The sequence below is a fragment of the Euprymna scolopes genome, chromosome 43 (genome assembly GCF_053919585.1).
Source record: "Euprymna scolopes isolate OS-2025 chromosome 43, ASM5391958v1, whole genome shotgun sequence".
NCBI lineage: Eukaryota > Metazoa > Mollusca > Cephalopoda > Sepiida > Sepiolidae > Euprymna > Euprymna scolopes.
The window spans coordinates 38,669,165-38,679,575 of record NC_136524.1 but is presented as its reverse complement, the minus strand read 5'-3'; the positions used below and the strand labels follow the sequence as shown (position 1 = coordinate 38,679,575).

The 10,411-nt window shown below is 34.5% G+C and overlaps 1 protein-coding gene across 1 annotated transcript in view; it reads left to right on the top strand.

Moving 5' to 3' along the window:
- Nucleotides 1–8,305: 8,305 nt before the first annotated feature.
- Nucleotides 8,306–10,411, top strand: part of LOC145268299 (uncharacterized) — a 149,694-nt gene continuing 147,588 nt past the window's right edge. The window contains exon 1 of the mRNA XM_080123723.1: nt 8,306–10,182. The gene's annotated coding sequence lies outside the window, so the exon portion shown is untranslated. The remainder of the gene's footprint in view (nt 10,183–10,411) is intronic.

Genomic DNA, 10,411 nt, shown 5'->3' with positions numbered 1-10,411 from the left:
GCATTCAATCGTATCCCACGTTCACAACAGCTTTTGGAAATTTATGTTATGATCCACTAGTGCTTCTTCCACGGTTTTGCCTTTTCCCACTACAAGAAGATCATCTGTTTTATTGACAATTCTCTTCAAGTCAGCCATATTGTTATACAGCACCCGCTGAAATATCTCCAGAACTGGAGCAACGTCAAATGGAAATATCTTCCAATGAAACCGATCATATGGAGTAGCAAATGTTGTTAAGATACTACTGGCTTCAAAAATCCATCTCGCAGATCCAGAATCGAAAAGACTTTGCTGTCAGACAGTTCTGGGAGTAAATCATCCAATACAGGTAACTGGAAGTGTGCACTTTTAAGAGCCTTATTTAGTGATTTTGGGTCTACACATACATGTAAATGTCCATTTTTCTTGACAACTAGTACTAATACGCTTATCCATGGCGTTGGCTCATTTACAGGTTCAATCACCTTTTTTACAAGTTTTTCCAATTCAGTTTTTACTTTATCCTGCTGTTGGTATTTTCCGTACTACTACAACATTTGGTGTTATGCTTGGATCCACCTCCAAGTGTAGCTCTCCCAATAATTCACCCAGTAACTCCTTAAATACATCTTTAAATTTTGTTTTGATACTTCCCGGGGTGCAGGCTGCTGACTTCATCCAGATGAGATTATTTGATAACCCTCTTGAACCTGTCATTATTGATTGTGATGAGTGTTATCTGCTGAATTGCATTAACCTCAAGTAGGGGGTGGGGAATCCTCATTTACAATCAAAAACTTTACTGCATATTTCTGTCTAGTTTTAGGATTTATCATTTTCACCTGGTCCCCCCCCTCCCAATGGCTTCATTTCTGCTCCATTCCACATGAAAAGAGTTTTATTGGAGTGCTCAAGTGTTTTTCCCCTCCCATGCTTCTCATTCAATATATTGATCGATGCTTTACTATCAAGCTGAAAAGCAATTGGCTTTCCTCCTTTCACTATCATCTCAACCTTTATTACCTCTGGTCTTACAGAACTTTTTTCTTTTGTTGTGACCATGTCTACATGTCCATAGTCTGAACCACTACTATTGTCATCTTGTTGTGCTTCGACTCTACGGATATTCTTTTTTCTCATAGATCTACATTTAATAGCAAAATGGTTCTTCCCATTACATCTAAAACATGTCTTTTCAAATTCTCTGCTCAGTTCATGTTGCAACCTACGTGCCCCGCACTCCCTATCACTTTCTGCTGATGTTTTCTTCTTAGTTTTACAATGAACTTTGTTCACTTCGTCGGATATCAGGATTTTGGACTGGAGAGTAGCGTTTTCTGACATCTTACATATGTCTATGCATTTTTGTAAATCTGTCTCATTTTTAGTAATTCCGCTTGTGTATGGGGATTGTGTGTTCGAAGAATTATTTGGTCTCTCGTAATATCGATGAGACACAACTGCCACAAAAATTACATGTTTTTTTTTTTTTTATGAACGCACGAAGCGACATAATAAATGCTTCAACAGTTTCTGATTCTCCCTGCTTTCTTGTATGGAAGATATAAGGTTCATATGTTTTGTTTGTTTCCCCTGAAGTGTATTTATCGAATTATTGAATTATTTAATGGCGTGCTCTCTCATCTTCGGGAATAAAATAATTTAAATCCAACTCAACGCTTTGTCTTGCAGCATATGCAGCCACAATCTCTCACAGTTAAGTGGATCAGCTGTCTCCATTTTGTCTAATCATTTTCTTCCAAATTTTTCATTCTTGCCATTCTATAACGGATTTTATTAGTAGGGCTATGACAACAGCATATTCTTTCCATTGTTTTGACTCTCCAATACATACTCAACACAGACACAGTTAATCAAACGAGAACCACATCACTCTATATAAAAGCGTATAAGATATCAACGGATACACACTCGAGAGTCAAAACAATGAAAAGAATATTCTGTTGTCATAGCCCTATTTATTAGTTTTCCATTAATGAATCAATCACAATAATTATTGGAGGTTTTCCCCCAGATATGTAATAAACAAATTCCTTTCCATAGATAGGGGTAATGGAGGTCTTATCTCAACAACAGATCCTTTTTTTTTTTTTACATAGGCATCACCATTTATCAAGGCCCAGAGACCACTCGAAGATAAGAGTTAAGAGTGTACAGTAGTCAATTGAACAATATAGTAATCGTTAGTAATAGAAATTCGGTAAATTTGTTAAGTGGAACGGCTCATCAAGAACTTGTTTACGTTGGACTTGAAGACAATCAGATTGTAGTCAGCTGGAAAGCAGGAGAACGGAAGACAATTCTACAGGCGTGCAGTTCTAAGAAAGAAGCTTTGTTCATGGAATCTACGTTTAGATTTAGGCACAGATAAAGAGTGGGGGGGAATTATTGATAGTCTTTTCAGCTAGATGAGTGTTTCTTGTGAAAGTTTGGCGAGGAGGGACCATAGATGGAAGCTCAGTCGAGCACTTCCCATGAAAATAAGGACAAAGCAGAGAAAAACTCGCAACATCTCTTCTGTGAGATAGAGGTTGCAGAGAAGAGAAAAGGACATCTCCTATGAGGCTACGAAGTCTATTTTTGAACTCTATCAAGGCAGGATACGTCCTTTCCAGCAGCTCCTGCCCAAATGTGGCAACAATACTCTATCCTTGGACGTATCTGGCTCTTATATAGATAGAGAATTGCATCAGCAGTGAGATATCTACTGGATCAATAGAAGGATCCCACCATTTTTCCAGCGGCCTTGGCAACAGATTTAATGTATGTGTTCCATTTCAGATCAGGAGTAAAGGTCAAGCCCAGAAGCTTGTCAAAACATGAGGCCTCCCCAAGACGAGAGCCATCCATTTCAATTGATGCCAGATGGGGATCAGAGCGTTGATGATGTAAAGAAAGAAGTTTGGTTTTAGATGCATTAAAAGTAACCAGCCACTCCTTTCCCTATTGTACCACGTGCTCAAGATCAGAGGAGAGAGAATCAGAGAGAATTTGATCGTTTATGGTCTTAGATGTGCTACCATAGATGGTAGTGTCATCAGCATAAATGTCTACGAATGATGTAAGGATGTGATTTGGAAGATCATTAATGTAAATCAGGAAAAGAGTTGGGCCCAGGATGGACCCCTGAGGGACACCGGCATTAATACTGTGAGCTTCTGATTTTTGCCCCTCAACTACTACTCTTATGAACCTATCAGAAAGAAATGATTTAATAATTGAGAAGACTTTTCCAGCTATACCATAGCTAGCGATCTTATGAAGTAAACCTTTATGCCATACCCTATCAAAGGCTTTAGATATGTCAAGAGCAATTGCCCTAGAAAGATTGCCACCGTCGAGAGATTCGCTAATCCTATGCGATATAACTGTTGGGCCCAGGATGGAACCCTGAGGTCCTTCAACCATTTTTTTATTTTTTATTTTTTTTGTCGAACTAGCAAAACAATCAGACGTTACTTATCTAGATTTGTCTTCTTCCAGTTTTATTATTATTTATATGTGGATTGTAATCGATGAGATACACATAAACACATGTAAGATCATTGCTTCTTTTGATCAGGGCAAACTACAGAGACACCGCTCAAGGCAGTTCCTCATGCAACAGGGAGAGGAAAAATTAAAAAATAATAAACTTTTTTTTTTTTTTTATTACATTTTTATAAATATTTTTTAAAAATATATTCATATGGATATATTTTATTTCAAAAAAGTAATTTAAGCTTTCATAGTTTACGTTTCCTCAAGTAATTTTCTAAATATTTAAAATATATTGATATGAAAGTAATTTAAAAAAATTTTTTTTTCTAAACGGGCAAAATGAAAACAGCACTGCCAATATGCCACCTCGGAGGCTTTATTTCTGTCATATCTGAACGAATTCATGTGGAGAGAAAAAAGTGGGTTTGACTAAATCCAGCGAGATGCTTTGTTGCATCGCTTCAGTTTATTCATTTTAAGAAACTTTTTTTATATAGAAATGTTGAAAATAATTTTTTTTTTTTTGATAATACAAGAAGTGTTCATAAAAAGACTTGCTCATGCATTATTTACGACAAAATTCTATGATAAATCTTGTGAAAGACATAAATATGAACAAATCTTCGGCAGAGACATTTTCATACCAATCACCTTTTCAACGCGCACAAGATTACAATATCGTAATTTGCCCATCCACACACATGCAATAAAGGAACTATGTTGCGCACCATGCGCAGTGATACAACAAACAGGCTGGAACATTCCAGAACACCCATATATAAGGTTTTAACCGCCAAAATCCAAACAGTCCAGAATGCAGTTCTACAAGTAACCACCATCACCGCTGCTTGTCCCCAACACATACTAACTCCAGACTACGTCTCTTTAGACGTAAAACAACTTCACCGAGAATGCCGCGAAATATGTACCTTGATTCTCATCATGGAAAATTGTCACAGCGAACGAGAATTATTTCTTCTTTTTAACAATGCTATGTCGAACTACTGTTTTCTTATGTGATAAACACACACACGCACGAGCGCAAAAACGCTTACATGGTTTAATGACTTTCTTTTCCCCTAAAAAAAAATAACGTGTGTCTGTCTGTTCATAAAAATCAGTAATCTTAAACTTCATACCCGTCATTTAGCTAAGCCTGTCTAAAGAACACTCGTTGCGACAAACATTAACGTTGGAACAATTTGAATTAATGTTTCTTAATAAACACGTAAATAAATATTATTATTTCATTTGAATACAGCGATCTCGAGTTCTTTATCAAATGTTGTTATTTTCCGGAGTTATTGATGATTTTTATTTTTTATGTATGTGAGGATGTGATTTGGTGGACGCCTTTTTATAAATCAAAGATCTCGTTAAACGGTTCCGACTTCCAAAGATTCCTGCACCTGCAACCTCGGTCTTAAAAATTGATAGGACCCAATTATTCATTTGGTGAACACCGACTCACACCCTTGCAAAATAGTGACTCTAGCATAGAGTCCTATAAATACATTATTTCAAAAAGAGACCATTTAAAGAAATATAAAGAATAAAAATTCTTCTTTTTTTTCTGTAATAATATAAGTGTTAAAAAAAAAAATATTTATAGAAATGTAAAAAGAATGAAAGTTTATTTAATTTTTAACTGTTTCATGATAACACAAGAAATGTTAAAGCTAACATAATTTTTTTAAATAAATTATTTTCATATGGTTTCGTGTTTCATTTCGTGTTTACTGACTTCCATTCCATTCCATATTTAGATAAACCGAGTTAACTTCCAGTGTCTTAACTTGACTACTGAATTTTTGGACGTAACATTTCTCTCTTACTAGCAGTTAAGCCTGGCTTTGCTCGGGCCCTATGTGCCGTTCATAACTTTATGTGCATACGTATATATATATTAAAAAGTTTGACTCATGTCCAGGTAACCTACATCTAAAATTTCAAGTGTTTAGACCCAAAATTGGGGGAGTAGATTGGTAGCGTCTGCAAAGGTCAACTTTTTCAACTTTAACCTCTTGGCAGCCAAATTTTCGCCTAAAAAACTGATTAAAAAGCTTGCTGCGTGTCTGAATACCCTTTATGTAAAATTTCAAGTGTTTAGACCCAAAATTGGCTGAATAGTTTCCTAGGGACCGCAAAGGTCAAATTTTTAAAACTTTAACCTCTTTGCAGCCAAATTTTCAGCCAAAAACCGATTAAAAAGCTTGCTCTATGTCTGAATACACTTTATGTAAAATTTCAAATGTTTAGACCAAAAATTGTTTGAGTAATTTGGTAGAGACCCCAGATGACAATTTTTTTTTAAACTTTGACCTCACTTTTGACTCCTTAACATTTTGAACTCAAATAAAATTCAAAAGGTTGATCCATGTTCAAGTAACCCACATTTATTATTTCAAGTGTTTAGACACAAAATTAACGGAGAAGATTGGTAGAATTTTCAAAGGTCAAATCGTTGAACTTTGACCCCTTGAAAGCCATATTTCTGGCCGAAAACGGATTAAAACGATTTTCCCAAATCTCAATACCTCTTATGTCAAATCTCGAGTCTGTAGACTGAAAATTGGCAGAGTAGTTTGGTAGGGAAATGCACACACACACACACACACACACACACACTTTCACTTTTTCTGTCCACTGAACACTCTAGCACATACGAGATATTCCACCATGCCCTACAGTAATGTATATATATATATATATATATATATATATATATATATATATATATATATATACTTCAGAATAAAATTATCTAACAAAGAAAATTCTTCCAGGGAAATGCCTACTTCGAATCATTATATTGTGATGTGATGTGGATTACTCAAAATACAGTTTGGATCATTTTACAACAATGCTATCAAAGACATTCACTTCGGATTTTACCATGCAATTTGGATGTGAATTTTGATATCCTTTTCAGTAACTTCCCTTGCTCTATGACATTTAAATACTTAAACAATTTTTAATTGTGATTCTCCATGTCTCACTGACTTTAGCAAATAAGGTGTAAACCATTATAATTATTTGCCAATATTTTCTCCTCTGAAGAGATGGTAGACATCTTGATAGAGTTCAAAATAGACTTCGTAGCCTCGTAGGAGATGTCCTTTTCTCTTCTCTGCAACATCTATCTCACAGAAGAGATGTTGCGAGTTTGTCTCTGCTTTATCCTTATTTTCATAGCAAGTGCTCGACTTAGCTTCAATCTATGGTCCCTCCTCGCCAAACTTTCACAAGAAACACTCGTCTAGCTGAAAACGCTATCAATAATTACCCCCACTCTTTATCTGTGCCTAAAGTAAAACATAGATTCCATGATCAAAGCTTCTTTCTTAGAACTGCACACCTGTGGAATTGTCTTCCGTTTTCCTGCTTTCCAGCTAACTACAATATGTTTGTCTTCAAGTCCAACGTAAACAAATTCTTGATGAGCCATTTAAGTTAACAAATTTACCGAATTTCCATTACTAACGATTACTATATTGTCCAATTTTAACCCTTATCCTCGAGTGGTCTTGATACGTGGTATTGCCTAATGTAAAAAAAATCTTACAGGATAAGGAGTTATAATATTTCAAATGTATTCTTTGTCTTTTGATTTGAAATTCAAACATTTCACTTCATAAATTTTAAAATTCATTGAATGACTAAAATTTTATATATATATATATATATATATATATATATATATATATAAGATAAATATATATATATAAGATATATATATAAGATATATATATATAAGATATATATATATAAGATAAATATATATATAAGGTATATATATATATAAGATAAATATATATATATAAGATAAATATATATATATAAGATAATATATATAGATATAAGATATATATATATATATATATATATATATATATATATATATATATATATATATATACAGAAAATTAAAATTTTAAGTTGAACTTTACAATCAAAATTTATTGTTCGACTGAATACTCAAAAAAAAAAAACAATTTACAAAGTCCTTATTCCGCGGAGTTTCAAAGAATGCTATCTTATTATTCTCGTCATCAGAGGACAGAAGAAATCAGCAAATTATATTAGTACCTATCTATAATGCCTCCCCACGGGACAGAGTGTACACCAGGATCGTTAAGGCATTAAGTGAAAACATGTTAAAAAAAAAACACTTTGAAAAAGAGTTAAAAACATATTTAGTAATAATAGTATATACAATTGAACCTTTTAACTTAGCTGTGGATTGGGCGAGATATTCCACCGGTCGCTATAGTACAATTGAACCACTTAGCATTGACGAAATATTCATCGAACCTTTATAATACTATTGAATTTTTAACTTAATTGTGGATTGGGCGACATATTCCACCGAACCCTATAGTACAGTTGAACCTCTTAACAGTGGATTGAACGTGATATTCCCCCGAACCCTAATATACAATTGAACTTCTTACCTTATCATTAACAGTGGATTGGGTGAGATATTCCACTGAGCCCTATAGTACAATTGAACTTTTAACTTTCATGTGCATTGACCGAGATATTCTAAAGATCCCTACAGTACAATTGAACCCTTTATTATAGTAGTGTATTGAGCGAGATATTCCACCGAGCTCTTAGCCTTATGATACAATTGGACCCTTTAAGCGATTGAGCGAGATATTCCACCGGTACCAATAGTACGATCGAACATAACTGCATTTAGCAGTGGAAATTGATGCGAAATTCGTATCTCCTTTCAGTGAATGACTTTCACTAGTGTACTACTTTTTACCGCACTATTACTACTACCACTACTACTAAGTTAAATCTTCATCAGCACCACCATCAATATCAACATCGTTGTCGTCGTCGTGACTGATAAAAAAAAAAAAAAAAAAAAAACTACTTTACGGCAGGTAACACTCCCATATTATAGGAGTCAGTGTTATTCAATCCACGTAGAAATTCCGCGTCTGACTGAAGGGAACGCGCGTGCGCACGCACGCACGCAGGCGCGTGCACGCGCGCACACACACACACACACACACACACACACACACACACACACACACACACACACACACACACACACACACATCGTGTCTTCCCCCCGCCCCCACCTGCATCTCCTATCTCCGCAATTGGACGGCTGTTGCTGCAGCAGCGCCATTACGACCCTTAAAAAAAGAGGAAGTCGTGAGTTTTAAATATATATGTAGTAGCTGCACTAAAAACCAATGACCGAGGAAAGAACACCCCTTTCTCTCTCTCCTCTCTCTCTCCCTCTCTCCTTTCTCCTCCCTCCTCTCTCCTCTCTCGCGCGCTTTCTTTAATCTGTCTCATCCTATCCTCTTTCCCCGTTTTGATCTATGTGTTATTGTTGCTGTAATGTTGTTGTGTACATCAATAGAGATTTTACTTTCGGTTTTACATCCCATGCGACACGACGGACACCTGTTTTATGGGGGGGTGGGACGACACGTCTTTCTATCTCTCTTTTCTATCTTGTGTACACTTATCTGCCCAGAATTCTTCTCAACAATCAAATTCAACTGAAACAGCTTGTTTTGTTTGTTTTCTTTCTATTTTTCTAAGTTGTTGTAATTAATTAGTTAATTAATTAATTAATTAATTAAATTATTAACTAGTCAATCGGTTTAAAGTGAATCCTACTGTCCCCCCCCCACGTTTGTTTTTGGTTAAATTAGAAGTTATTTTCAAATACATGCTTCACAAAATAAGGATATCATAAAAAAAACGTGAAACGGATATTATGTTATATATCATGAGAAAGAAAAAGAAAAGGTTCGATAATCGTTCAAGCATTCGATATTTAAGTTTCTAAATTAAAATTGCTGTTATTGTTATTGTTGTTTCCTCATTCCCTGTATTTTAGTTTTTCCTTAGAAAAAGAAGTGTTATTGTTATCGTGTAAATATAACAAACAACAACAACAATAATAATAATAATGCTTGCACTCGACGTAAAAACGTAAAAGAAAGAAAACAACAACAGCAAAAAAAAAAAAACAATACGCACACAAAAATACATTTTTAATAAAATAATTTTAGATTTTTAAAAAAATTATTTCGTAGTTTAATTAGTGCACTATATTTAAGTCTAATAATTCGAACTGTTATTTCCTTTTTCATTTTTAGAATTTTCATTGGTTAATCATTATTTGTGTACTATGAAGTAAGTTTTAATAATAATGTTTGCACTTTCTTATGTTTTTGCAATTTAATAAGTTTTAAAATCGTTGCTTGATCCCCTTTCATCTTTATTGCCTTTATCATCATCATTGTCTTTGACGCCAGCATCTTCATTGGAAGTCGTCTTCTTCTTCTTCTTCTTCTTCTTCTTCTTCTTCTTCTTCTTCTTCTTCTTCAACAACAACAACAACAACAACAACAACAACAACAACAACAACAACAACAATATAACAAAAAGGAAAAAGAAATAATTTATTGTTCTTTCTTTCTTTTTGTACACTGTCCAGTTTTTAATTTCCTGATGACGGAGACAGCAACAAACATCAAAGACGAAAAGAACCTGAGAAAAATAGTAACGCAAACAAGACAAATAAAAGCGCTAAAAAAATCTAAAAGAAATGGCCAAAACGGTGGAATGGACATTAAAGAAAGGTTTTATTTTGATAGGAACAAGTTCCTGGGATCATAAGCTAAGGCAGATGGCTTACTTGCTGCGTAGAAAAATGTAAGTATATATTATATATATTATTACTTTACTTTCATATTTATCACGCCCGTCTATGCGCATGTGCTAGTTTGCAGTTTAAATTTAGATTTAAATTTTTTTATTTTTTATTGTTGTAGTAGTAGTAGTAGTAGTAGTAGTAGTAGTAGTAGTAGTAACATGTCTCTCGACGAGGGCAACGTAAGACGCAAGGTCAGTTTTGAATATGGGAAAGAAAATAGATCTTCTC